At 35.8% G+C, this 14,639-nt stretch overlaps 1 pseudogene; it reads right to left on the reverse strand.

Moving 5' to 3' along the window:
* Positions 1–4,333: 4,333 nt before the first annotated feature.
* On the reverse strand, positions 4,334–5,068 carry LOC145819682 (tRNA (guanine-N(7)-)-methyltransferase pseudogene; annotated as a pseudogene).
* Between the last annotated feature and the right edge of the window lie 9,571 nt (positions 5,069–14,639).

Raw genomic sequence — 14,639 nt, forward strand, 5'->3', positions numbered from 1 at the left:
AGTGTTGAATAGATTTGTGCTAGGATAGTATAGAAGAGTTTGAATACCTTTTCAAAGTGAGCGAGGCTGATGTGTTTCCACTTGGAGTACATTTTGCCAAGGTTCCATTTCATAAACCTTGGGAAGCCTTCTTTGTTGGATGGTCGGAGGAGTTTACTGTGCTCACAGTACCAGTACTGTAAAAAAAAAAAAAAAAAAAAAAAAAAAAAAAAAAAAGTTGAAATATGTTAGATAGTTAGAAATAGGTGAATGTCTGATATTTTTGTGGGAAGTAGTTGAGTAATGTGTTTACCAAGAGTAACATGACGCATCCAGTGGCATGCCTTGGGTTGTTGTTTGCATTTGCCATTGAATTCATCAGTGTGTCTTTTATTGCCTCAACCCAATTGTACTTCTTGATGTTGTTGAGATTGTCAACATAGTTGAGGAAACTCCAACTGAGTGTATGGCCTGTTGTGGGCATGAGAAGTTTCAAGCACAAGTAAAGGGTGATTACCCTTGCAAGATCTTGACAATCATTGGTTGATTTTCCTTTTTTTGTTTGTTGAAACATTTTGGTCAAAGACTTGCCATCCAATCTCTTGACTGATTTGCATCTTCGTTTGTAAAATGGAAGCTCAAAATCCTTTGGTCTTGCATAGGATTTGGTGGTGATGCTGTCTTCTCCACAGTCGATACCAAAAATGAGCTTGACATCACTGGTTCTGAGTTTCATTTCCTTTTTGCCAAGTACAAATGATCTTTTTCTTTTGTTGTAGAGTGTTGTCATTTCTGCTACAATGGAATTGTAGCATCTGCACCAAGAGGCCTTCAGTTGTGTTGAGAAAAGAGCATTTATAAGGGGCCAAAAAGGGGTTTTTTGCAGCTCTGTCTGTTGGGCTTTTGTGAATTTGACCCCCTTCAACAGTTTGATTACCGTTCCGATGTTGGAACGATAATTAAATTGTTGGACTCTCTTTGCAGGGACTGCTGGTTTTTTTTCTTTTGATGCCTTGGTTGTTGTTTTGGGAGTTGATTGGCTTTCTTGGAGCTTTCTTTTTTTGGTTGGAGGAGCTTCTTGGTTTTTTGTCGGCTTTCTTTTGTTTGTTTGTTTTTGTTATGGTTGGAGGTGTGGTTGGTGTTTGTTGGGTGGGTGGGGTCTGTGGTGTAGTTCTTGGGCTTTTTCTTGTAGGTGCTGTGGTTGTTTTGTGGGTTTTTTGGTGGGGTCTATTGGATTTGGTTGTTTTTGGGTGTGGTGGTGGCATTTGAGTGGATACAGGAGAGGGACTTTCAAAAGGGGAGATGGTTAAATCCCTGATTGGATTTGTGGGCATACGGGTTTGTTTCTTCCAATATCTTCCAACAGCTATTTCTGAAAAAATGAAAGTGACAACAGGGTATGAGTAATATAGTGACAAAACTGTATAATTTTGAAGTTTTAGATGCAGTTTAATATGAAGTTATATGTATTTTGTTGGTAAGAGTTACGAAACTGTATAATTTGACAGTTTGATTTGCACTTTATAATAAGTTAGCTATTTGTTTTGAGTAGTGGTTAAACTGTGTAATTTTGCAGTTTCATTTGCATTTTGAATAAATTTAGATATGTTGCTTGTATAGTGATGAAATGAAACACTATGATGTTGCAGTTTTTATAAGGAAACAGTATGAACAATAGGAACAGCCCATTGTATTTTGTAAAAAGCAACAATAACAACAAGAAGATTAAAAATTCAAAAATAAGAATAAGAGAAGCCAATATTGAACAACAAGAATAAGAATAAGGTGTTGAATGTGTAAAAACAGGGATTTATGTGCAAAAACAGTGTTTAAAATGTTGAAAAACAGGGGACTATATATATATATTAAAAGAGGGTTTATACATTTGGAAGTATGTAAAATGTGTATATAAGAAATATTAAAGAATGATGTACAAATGTGAAAAATAATGAATAGGTGAAGAGAGATGTTACTTTTTTTCCCCGTTTTTGTGAATCGGAAGTCAGGAACTATGAAATCTCTTCAGAGTGGTGATGGTTCTTCGTGTTGTTGAGAGTCGCCGATTGGAGAATATGAACGGCTTGGTGTTGTGTTGAAGTTGAACGGTTTGGTTTTGTGGTTAGGGTAGGGTTTCAGAGAGAATGGAGTCGAACGGAGGAGAGATGGAGGATTGAGAATGCGATTTCGAGCGGCGGAGATGTAACAGTGTACTGATCAGACTGAGATGATTGTGGGTGATGAAGATGAACGGTTACGTTTTCTGGTTAGAGTTAGGGTTTCAGAGGGGATGGAGTTGAACGGAAGAGAGATGGAGGACTGAGGAGTCGATTTCGAGCGGCGGAGACGTGACAGTGTAGTGATCGGACTGAGATGATGGGGACGTGGGAGATGGTTGCGCGCGTGTAAATTGGATGATATATTGTGGGTATTTTCGTCTTATTGTTAATTTGAGGACTTAATGGAGTGTTAAATTTGTTTTGGGTCTAAATGGGGTATGATATGTTAGGCTTGGACCTTTGGGTCAGTCTCCCTTAAATTTTTTTTTTTTTTGGGGGTATGTTTTGAATTTTCCAAATCAAATACTTCTCCACCTACCCATCATTATGGAAGTTTAATTATTGAGCCATGGGCTGGGTCAAAAGCAAAGTGGGCCACCCGCATCACATAAGGTTGCTGGGTTGGGTCCATCGAAGCACAAATGCACCTTCTTTTGTCCGGTCAGTAGGCAGAAACAAATTGTACGAAAATGACAACTGCTTTTTATTTCTTTTTATTTTTTAACCTAATTCTTTTTAGTTTTAAGAAAGTTAAAAATTAAATAGAAAAATTAAAAAAAAATCCTAAGGTTTGACTTTTGTAATAAAGTAACTTATAAATTTTTTATTCTATCAATTTAAATTTTAATATTTTAATTTGTTTTCAAAATAAGCTATTCATCTATTTTTAACAAGTAAAATTTACGGGAAAAAAAATATATTTTAACCATTAAAAAAAATTTACGATTTACTCACTGACATTTAAAAATAAACACATAATTCTTCTGATTTTTCTCACAACCGCTCTATTGGTTAAAAAACTTATTTTGCTAGTAAAACTTTAACTAGTTTAAAATATCTATTTCCCTTTAAAAAAACTCACTTTAGCCATTATGAAGGCAATTAGAAAAGTAACACCCAAAAAATAAGCCTTGATTGGATTGTGTTGTTTGGGCTATGGGAATTTGTCACGGGTCTCATCCCAATGATTTGAATTGTTTTCTTTTTAGAGCACGATATATAAATCATTCATGAAAAAAAATTAAATCATTTGTAATAATATTAACTCATGACAAAATATAAACGACAAATAATATTTAAAAACTTGATCATTTATTTTTTAAGAAACAAATGTAATGAACTAACTTGATTATGATTATTGGATTAATTTAATTTTTTTCATGAATAATTTACATGTTGTAATTCAAAATATGAACAGTTCACATTTAGACGGTAATAGATTCCACGAACCAAAACAATACTATCTAATCCAGAAGCAGAGCCCAAACTATAACACGTCAAAACAAACTAATTATTTTAGTATTAATTTTTTTGGGTAAATTACATTGACACCCACTGAGATTGGATCCGATTATATCTCATCCCCTGACGTTATAGAAATTACATTCATAGTCCTTTGGTTAATAGTCTCATTTCATAAACCCTCCTGTTTATATAAAAGCAACAACTCTTGATAGAAAAATAAAGAAAATTACATTGAAAAAAAAAAAACAGTAAAGTAAAGGAAAGAAAAAAAAAAAGAAAAAGAAAAAGTAAAGCAAAGCAAAGTAAGAAAAGAGAAAGTGTATGAATTCAATGTCTTTTTGAGACCAACGTTAATTTCGTCTAAATATTTACAATGACATGGGGATTAGTGTAATTTTCCAAACGTCAGAAGTGATATGTATTAAACTCAAATCTCAGGAGGTGTAAATGGAATTTACCCTATTTTTTTAATTGGTCATGTGCTTATTAATTATCGATAGAAATAACAGAATTTTAATTCATGTGGAAAATTACCAAAAATTACAAATTCAAACCCACCAGCCTTTTAACAAATAAGAAACACATTTGATGATAAATTTTCTCCAACAATAAAAAATAATGGTGGACAACCACAATAAATCAAAATCAAATTAATTGCAAGAAAAATAGTGTAAAAATTAATCACAATAAAAATAGAATTAATTTAAAAAATGAAGTGGCAAGAGCAGTCTTGGAAATAGAAGCCATTCTGATGGGATTTTTCGATGTTAAAATGAGAGGACCTAAAGCTGCTATATCATTCTGGAAGAAGATTCTGTATGGTGTTTCTCAGATCAAACAGACAGCACGATGCGTCTAAAAACTGCTTGGAAAGTTTGTCCTCCATTCCGCGCAACCTTTTGTCCTTTTTCAGTACTCAAGAGCTTCACAACTGGATCAACTTCAAGTTCTTCATCTGTAAGAGCTTCAAACATGGGGTGCCCCTCTAGACAAGCCTTCATCCACATCTGTAATCGTATATATAATCTTGCCAACTCCAAGAACATTAGTATATCCCGCTAGCAAGTGTGGGCTGATCACACGATGCCGATGATTCTTCTTTTTAAAGTGTGGATTTGGATACAGGAAATACATCTTCGATAATTGTTCTTTCTCAAAGTAATTCGGAATGTATTTCATGGAATTAGTTCTAACCACTGATGCATTCTAGTACTAACCAGGATGTGCTACCCTCAAAGCTAAAACCTATTCCTTGACATACTCCGTCATTTTGTCTCTAAGCTCCATCTCGATCGTTAGGGTGTCAGGAAATAGGGTTGAAAGACTAATTAGGAGTCCTCCAAACCCACAGTCGATATCTGCAAATTAGATCTTCTTGGAATTGTCAACTTGATCGGATGATGAAAACGGTTGAGGGAAATGAAGGGAATGGTTGACATGGCAAGGAGAGATAGGCACAGGGAAGTGAGAGTCACTTAGTGGATTCCTGTGAGCTTGTGCCCGATAAAACGTTTCCTTGGCAAACTAGTCGCCTTGCTGATACTAGGGCTTGCCTCATTCTCGAGCATTTTTTTTTCTAAAAACTACATAGTTGCAGCAACTCATAATTTACAAGATAAGGAAAAAAAACCAAAAATATAATTACAGGATGCAGATGTGAAGTTAATAGCAGCTCTGTTGTCTAAAATAAAGAAAATTATAACTCGATATTGTTAACAAAGGCTTCCCAATGTTCTCATAAAGCCTGTTAATGTTTGGAGGATTCGCTTCCAATTTTGATTGACGCTTTTGCTGTCAAAGTTAATCTTACTCCTTGTAAGTTTTTCTGCTAGACATCTTCTGTTATTGATTTTCGAAATGGGTATTTTTGAAATGGTGATGATAAATGGAAGAAAATATACGCTTTTGTTTCATTTAGCAAAGAAACATCATGTTTGTTGTTGACTCTCTCTCTCTCTCTCTCTCTCTCTCTCTCTCTCACACACACACACACACACACATACAAAATTAAATCTTCTATTGCTCCAAAAAACAGGTTACCCTGGAGATGTATCTATAACTACAACTTACATCCTTACTTCAAGCATGACAATGAGGCTTGACATGGAGGCTTTAATTTAGCCGGTCACAACTCCGGGAACATACTCGACCATTCAATTCACAAAATCAAACAATTTTGGTGCCGTGTATGAATCACTTGATTGATAATAAATGTAAGAAAATATAAACAAAATGGATTCGATTTTCGGAATCAATTCTTCATTGTTCTGAAAATCCATTCGCCTTCTGTTTTTTTAGTGTATGTATGCACTAAAGGTTTGGTTGTGTTATTCCTTGTCTTAACTCAAATTGAGTTGAAATCGTATGTTGCAGTAAATAATATTTTATCAATTATTAAAGTTATAGTTAATTGATTTATTATAGAAATTGTAGACGCGCCCACGTGGGACCCCGCTACAGTTCGGACTCGATTTGTGTCACGGTTCTTAATCTGAACCAAAGAATCCAAATCCGGCAAATCGTTTTGAGAAACAGATTTTTGAAAAGAAGTGCCAAACATGGACTGCTTTGCCAGATACAGAGTCGCCACCTAAATATTTTTTAAGGGGGAATTTAGGAAACCCTGACTCGATGCCAAAGGCCACGTGTCCGTCATCACCAAAGTTACCTCGGCTCGGGAGCTAGGGTACGATTGGGGAAGGTCAGCTATGAGCACCCCCTCTCGCCCGATCCAAAGATCGGCCTCTACTAACCGTGATATCCGTTTTTGAAAACACGTTATGTGTTCTTATCCCGATTATGAGCCTAGAATTACTATGTTATGCGCACAGCACAAAAGTATAGACTAGATTGCCTAATTTGGGAATAAGCATTGCATATCCGTTTGTTTTGGAAAAATGTTTTGGAATTTGCTACTCGCAAGTAGGCTAAAACATGGATTTCAATGAGCTATTCCAACTCAGACAATCCAACCTTCACCCACAGGGATTCAAGCAGTTATATCACATAAGCAGCTAGCCTCATGGTAATCATGCTATCATGGCAACACTCACACGCATGCAAGGATGCTAAAGCATAAATACTTACATCGTACTCCGTACCAAAACAAAGAACTCGTTAGCAATCAATGCATGGTCCAAGTCCATGTTTAAATGTCTAATGCAACGCATACGAAATGTCACTAGAGTAGGCTCGGCTAGTCTATGAATGACATGTGAAAATGCACAAATAGCATGTATTCAAGTTAGATTTGAAATACTAATGCAGTTAGCATGATGAGCCGAGCCCGGTGCATGCAATAGTGATGAATGATGCACGCATGCATAGCATAAGGTATGCTAAATTAAACATGACCTATTACTAACCATCAAAGCAGGTAAGTAAAAGGGAGAAAGAAGTGGGGGTTGGAAGACATGCACACACTCGCCCACACTTATTTTAAATTCGCCCTCGCTCAGAGAGACCAAAAGAATAATACAATTCGAATAATGAATTAACTATCCTAGCTAATTAATTATTACAGACCAACTAAATTAATTAAACAAATTAATTAATTTAAGAAAGCAAGAAAAAGGGCCTCGGGAAGAGGGCTCAATGCACGCGTGCTCGGGTCTTGCTCGGAAGTCCACTGCCATGCACAAGCTGCCTCTGTTTTCCCTGCTTTGCTTTTCTGAAGACTGCCAAAGTCTCAGGATGTGCTCACTGGATGTTGGGGAATGCCACCGGCTGAGGAGAATGGCCACCGGCAGTGATTTGGTGTCGATCGGCCAAAAATGAATCCATCGGCCACATATGGATTGTCGGTCGGCACTCTGTGCAGTCGATCGGCAAAAAGTTCCTACAGAATCTGTTTGACAGCAGCAGAGGACAGGCTTTGCATGGCAATGCAATTCAAGCAATGTATGCACCGACCATATCCCTTATCATGTTTATGAGTCAAAGGGACATGGTCCTTGGTTCTCGGACCATCAATCGCGCATTTCAATGCATGATGGCCCAAGAGACCAAGTTATGCATGTTGATTTCAAATGCAATGCAAACCAACAAACAAAGGCCCAATTCCCATCACTAAATCAAGGAACAAGGCATGCATGCATGCTAGATGGAGTGCAACCTAGGCATGTGAACTAGCATGCACCAAGGGCATACAATGCATTTATACAAGTATGCAAGCAAATATGCAAGGTAAGCATGCAAACAAGCAAAGGATGGACTTAAGCACGGTTTAGGCAGCCCTTACTAGGCCTAAAACAGTGGCCAAGGTGCTCAAAAATGAAGGACTAATAGGCACATAAACATTCATGTGAATGATCTCCAACACTTCAAGCATTAAAGAGCAATTCTCAAGCACACTCAAGAGGATGCAAACATGGACATATAGCATGCATTAAGCTCTAAAATCATGTTACAAGATGATGCCAAATCAATTTAAACAAGACATGCAAAACATGCCACAATGGCCCAAGTGCTTAAGACAAGCCAAGGAGGCTTAAACCAAGGTCAAGTCCACCAAACCTCACAAGGCTAAGGGGACTTAAAACAAGTCAAATGCAGACTTAAACAAAGCCAAGGGTGCACTTAGATGGCATCTAAGTGGTCTAAAAGTGCAAGCATACTCCGAGGCCTAAACAAGGGGCATAAGGTAACAACCTTTAAACACATTGAAGGAGGATTAAATGCAAGCATATAGGCATGTCACAAGGACTGAGATAACATGTTAAGAGGTTCCAAACCATTGAAATGATACAACAAGGCATGCTATACACTTATATACTTAAGGCTAACAAGCCCAAAATGCAAAAGGGGCATGCAATGCAAGCTATGGTCGACCAAAACAGCCAAGGATAGACCTTAAACATGGCAAAATAAACATGAAAGCTTCACAAAGCTAGGCCTAAAGCATGCTAGAACAATGGTTTACAACCTAAGGCATGTTAAGGCAACAAAATGGCATTACAAGGCATGTATGCTAAGCAAGCATGGCGTACCAAAACCAACTTAAAACAATGCTATTTCATGGAAAAATAAGCATAAATAACAGCTAAGGCATGGTCAACAAGAGCCTAAGCTAGGTGCTCCCTTAAGAGGAAAAAATGGTCATTTTCAAGGACAACAAGGAGAGGGGGTGACTCTCTCCTTTTTGGGACCTCAAGGCACCATCCTTACCACTGAAATCCCTCAAGATTTCAATGGTGAGGAGGCCCAAACACCAAAGTCCCGGAGCTCACACAAAATAGCACAAAACAAGGGCCAAACAAGGCTTAAGAGGGGTCAAACAACCCCAAAACTTAAAACACTCTTAACAAACTATTTAGAGGCCTTAGAAACAGAACTTTTATGTATTATATGCAAAGCCAAAAAATAGTTGCAAGATAGGCAAAAGTAGTGTGCAAAAATGGGGTAAAAAGGGACTAGTTTCTTACCCTTGAAGTCCTCCTTCACAAATGATGATCTTGTTGCCTCCTAGAGCTCAAATCCAGTCAAGAACACCAAGAACAACCCTCTGGTCCCTCAACAACCAAGAGAAGGTGTAACACTATGTGTTTGTGTGCAATAGTATGGACAAACACACACTAGACACACACAAGAGGGAGATATAGAGATAGGAAATATGTATCAACCCTAACCCTAATCCAGAGCTCCCTCTGAAATTTTTGTAACCCTAATGCCAAGAGAGGAAGCCTCTTCTTATAGGCAACTCCCTCTTGTAAGGCTTTTAAAACAAGCCATCCAAGAGGGAAATCCCTCCATACACGTGTATGGAGGGAAACAGAGTGGGTGCCAGCTATCACAGCTGGCACAAAATATCTACTAAAAGTAAATGAACAGTGATCGGCCATTCAAAATTGCCATTTTGGCAAAATAAATGGCCGACCGGCAACAAAGAGTGCCGACTGGCAATATACATTGCCGATGGCATAAAATCACTGGCCGGTGGCCTCGAGCCATGGCCGGTGATGTGTGGGGATGCCTCACAAGGCATTTTCTGCCCCTCCAAGGCAAAACACAAGTGTTTGGTGCAAAACCAGACACAACACAATCGAGTCGAGAGATCCTGAGGGAAGGTGCGCAACCGAGACCTCCGGGAACTCAAGACGAACACAAACAAGGGTAATCACCAAGTGTTCCAATGGTGACGTCCAAGTCTTGAGGACGGTAAAAAATGGGGTGTCTACAGAAATGAATCAGCTATTTATTTTTATTTTTTTCAAAAGCTTTGATTGGAAAGAGACATGCAACTGTATTGTCAAGACTCTCGCTATAAAATCTATTTTTAAACATTGGTCTGGTGAAAACAATGAACATAATTTTTTCTATCAATAATGTTGGCATCCCACATTGATTGTTGACCATATTTAGAAGTTGGCCAAAGGAAGAACTTAAACAAAATACAAGTTCATGCAATTTTGATTAAAAGGTGAATGAAAGTGACAATCAAATAGAGTATGAAATTAGCATTAGCCACAAAATCAAACAATTTTTAAGTCAGAACACTACACACGAAGACTCATTTCAAGTCCTAAGCAAGCCACCTACTTAAAACCCCTTTCTTAATGCATATATGGCTCCCACTCCACTAGTCATTAGTTTCTTTAGAAGTTGAAGGGGACATCGGAGGTGTAGATGAGGTATGAGAGCACCCACGCCACCAACATTAGCACGTATGCGATCCCTTGGTTAATTGTTGTTCCTTAGAGACCCACAACACCATCAACATTTGTGGCACTCAGTTAGTACATCAAGATTCAAGAATAATCCATAGTCCAAAAGATTATTTATATATAATTATTTTTTAGAGGTACAAAAAAATTTTAAAATAGATTTTCTTTAATAACTAATATCATTTTTTTTTTCTCTCCACAAATTTGACAAACACCATTACATTTGAGTGTCAATCACAATCTAATCATAGAAAATGCAATATCTAGGAGGAGAACTTGGGCTTAACAGTAACACTGCTTTAAAAGACAAACATATCTAGCAATGAGTTAATACCCCAGAATAAGCCATAGCCCATGACAATTAATCCAAATCTATGAAATTCTGTTTAATTTTTGTTAATAAAAATAGATTTTTTTTAATAACCAATATCATTTTCTTTTTTCTCTCCACAAATTGGACAAAAATTTTGAATTAATTTGTAAAGTACCTGTTCAAAGCTTTTGGTTCCCATATATATATATCAGTAGAAATCAAATCTCTCTCTATATATATGGGCACCAAAATCTACATATATAATTTGTAAAGTACTTGTTCAAAGCTTTGTTACATTTAATCATATATATATATATATATCAGTAGAAATCAAATATGTAGAAATCAAACACACACACACACACACACACACACACATACACACACACACACATATATGTGTGTGTGTGTGTGTATTAGTAACAAAAATGAGAATGAAGACGAAAGAGATGACAGGGACGAAATGGATCTCGTCGCTGCCTCCCCTCACGCCTTATCGCCGCCTCTACTCGCCTCGTCGTCGTCGCCAAGCTGTAGGAGTCAGTCGGCTGCCAGCGTTGCGTCTCTATGTTTGTTTCTCTCAAAGAGAGGTTTGGGTTCACAAACAAAAGGCAAACAAAAAAGAGGCAGAAAAACAAAAGAAGAAGAGGAAGAAAAGAAACCAAAAAATGAAAAAAAGGAATCAAAACGACGTCATTTTAAACTGCTACAGGAAACAGCAGCCGAAGATCTGGACTCGTGCCTGAATACCAATTTTACAAACATCCTATCAAGTATTGGCACGTCATGTATAATAAGAAAATAGTGGGATAGTTTATTTTATTTCATACCATAGAGAGAGAGAGGTGAGTATTCAAATATCCTAGAGTATGAACACGTGGTACTCCATAAATTTTTGATTGGTAGAAAGGCGCAAGGGCCCACAATTTATGTTAGGGATGGAGGAATAACATGGGACTATGAAATTAATGATTGGTTTAGAATATGACCACGTAGTGTTTCAGGAGTATTGAATAATTTCCCTAGAGGGAGAAAGTTGGAGCTTCCAATAACTTAACTAGAGTTAGAGTTTTAAAAAATATAAAATAAATTATAATGAATTGAATAAGGTTGAACCCACTTTCAAAAGCTACACAAAAACCATTTGTCTTCTCCGGCGATCGAAAACTCAGACCTCAACTCCGTCTTCTCCGGCAAGCAAAAATCGAGACCATCAACCGTGCATATAATCTAGTGATTTGTTTGATTACTTCAATTTTTCTTCCTTCCTATTTTTTGAAACAGAGTTGTTTGATTACCCGTTTGTCTTTCTTTTTTACTTTTGATGGTCTCGATTTGGGCACGTGGAGCCCATCACAAGTTTCATTTCAATAATCTGAACCGTAATGTGTAGAATTCGCCGAGTACTTCATCTTTGCAAAAAATCAAATTGATCGGGTATCGATAATCTCTCGATCAGATCATATTTTAGTCAATAATAAATATGATTTTAAAAATAAATTGTTGACAAAAATATATTTTGATCAGGCATCTATCGATATCTGATTAATTTTATATTTTGAAGAGATAAATTATTTGACAAGTTCTACATATTAAACGGTTCGAATCATCAAAATAGAACATGTGATAAGCCCTACATGCCCAACAACACTATCCAAAAGCCTTACCCTTGTACTTCATACTTTTTGTTTAGTGTAGATAGAATCCCAACAAAATGTCATCTTAATCTCACAACTTAAGTTGTTTGGATTGGATTTCCAAAAATCTTGAGCCGTTAATTTAATTATAATTTTATGAAAATATACTGTTTTTTTACCATTAATCTGTAAATTTTTTCTTCATTTTTCAACTGATATTATTTTCCATTTAATAATTGAGCCATGGGCCCAAAGCCAGAGCAGAAACAGAGTTGGCCACTCACCTCACATGCGGCTTCCTTCAAATGACAAATGCACCTTCCTGTAAATGACAAGTACTTTTTATTTTATTTTTTCGTTTAAAACTAAATTAATTTTTAGCTTTAAAAGAATAAAAACTAAATTTTAAATAATAAACTATAAGCAAAATTTATATCAAACAATCTAACTTAATCTCTTACAATAATAAAATATAAACAACTCAAAAATATTACACCAAATAATCCAAATTATAAATAAATTGTGAAATCTAAATTGTGCATCTACATTCATGTACAATTTACTTGCATGATATTTGAAAACAAACGTATAACTCTCATTATTTTTCTCACAATTATTTTTGGACTAAAAACTCATTTTTGTTAAAAAAAAATCCTAGCTCTTTGTTTTTTTTTTTTTTTTTTTGGATGGGAAAGCACAAGACTTAACATATTTTGCACATCTAACACTTAAAAAAGTAAAATATTTGTGAAGTAATTTTTAAAAATTCAATAAATATGAATATGTATTGCATTTATATATATATATATACATATTTTGTACATTTTAGTATTTAGTGAATATAAATTAAAAATTCAAAAATTGTTTTTAAAAATTTCAAAACCAAAAGTTTAATAATTGGGCCATGGGCTGGGTCAAAAGCAAAGTGAGCCACCCACTTAACATGGGTTGTGGATATTTCAAACAAGTGAATGGTATTGAAATTTATATAATGGTTTATTGTGGATATTTCACATTAATTTTTAATTTATCAAAACGATATCATTTTACACTTAAAATAACGTTGTTTCAGGTGTTTCGAGCCATTTGAGTTTAGAAAATTCAAACCACCTAGCATTATTGTAAAATAAAACACCATTGAAGATACATTTATTTACAATAATGATACTATTACTTCATTCTCATTAAAAAAAAAAATTTTGGTATATTTAAAATTTTCCAAATCAACTACTTCTCCACCCACCCATCATTATGGAAGTTTAATTATTGAGCCATGGGCTGGGTCAAAAACAAAGTGGGCCATCCGCATCAAAAAAGGTTGCTGGGTTGGGTCTCATTCTCATTAATTTTTTTTTTTTTTGGGTATATTTAGAATTTTTCAAATCAAATACTTATCTACCCACCCATCATTGTGGAAGTTTAATTATTGGGTTTTTTACGGGTCAGTCCTGTTTGGAAGGATTATTACCCAACAGGTCCATGATGAAGACTGTTTTACCTATAGGTCCTGAATATTTTTGTTTATTCCATTGTTGTCCTCATATTTTATATCCAGATCTGTGAGATGAAAGCTGAAAAATGAAAATAAAAAAGAAACGCTTTCTCTCTCTCTCTATACATTCCTCCATCAACGACCATTGCCAAGCACCGTCGCCTCCATTGTCGTCATTGTCGGCGACCTCAACCGACATCTTCTTCCACTTTCACCATTACTTCTACCATTACTTCTACCTCTACCATCGTTGCCGACCACTGCTACCTCCACCATCGTTGCCGACCACTGCTGCCTCCACCTTCATAGTCGTCGTCGCCTCCACCTCTAGATCTAGGATCTATGTTCTTTGTTCTTGTCTCTCTTTCTCTCTCTATCTCTCTCTCTCTCTGTGTATATTGGAGGAAGATCCTAGTGACAAATCTGTTTAAACCAGTGATAAATCTGTTTAAATTAGTGATAAATCAGTGATAAGTTTGTTTTTGTGAATTTATCACTGTTTAAACCAATTATAAGTTTGTTTTTGTAAATTTATCACTGAAATTTGTCATTATTTAAACCAGTGATAAGTTTGTTTTGGTGAATTTATCACTGAAATTTGTCATTGTTTAAACCAGTGATAAGTTTGTTTTTATGAATTTATCACTGAAATTTGTCATTGTTTAAACCAGTGATAAGTTTGTTTTTGTGAATTTATCACTAAAATTTTTGAGTTATAGTGTTAAGTGTAGGGGTAAAAGTAGAAAATGCTGTTTGAACCAGTGATAAATTAAGTAAAACTATCATTCTTATAGCAATTTTTCTCACTGAATTGGGCAAAGTAAGCAAATCTGTTATTGCATATCAAATTTTATCACTGAATTAGCAAAAGTAAGCAAATCCATCATTGTATAGCAAATGAACATGAAGATGTGATTATTATGAAGTTGAATATTACTTAATTATAGTTATAAAAGAAGAACGGAAGATGAATACGACTCACGTTTGATTCACATGTTTGTTGAAGATGAACTAAACAGGCAATATAAATCGAAA

Source organism: Camellia sinensis, chromosome 2 (genome assembly GCF_055761805.1).
Source record: "Camellia sinensis isolate YWXY chromosome 2, ASM5576180v1, whole genome shotgun sequence".
Taxonomy (NCBI): domain Eukaryota; kingdom Viridiplantae; phylum Streptophyta; class Magnoliopsida; order Ericales; family Theaceae; genus Camellia; species Camellia sinensis.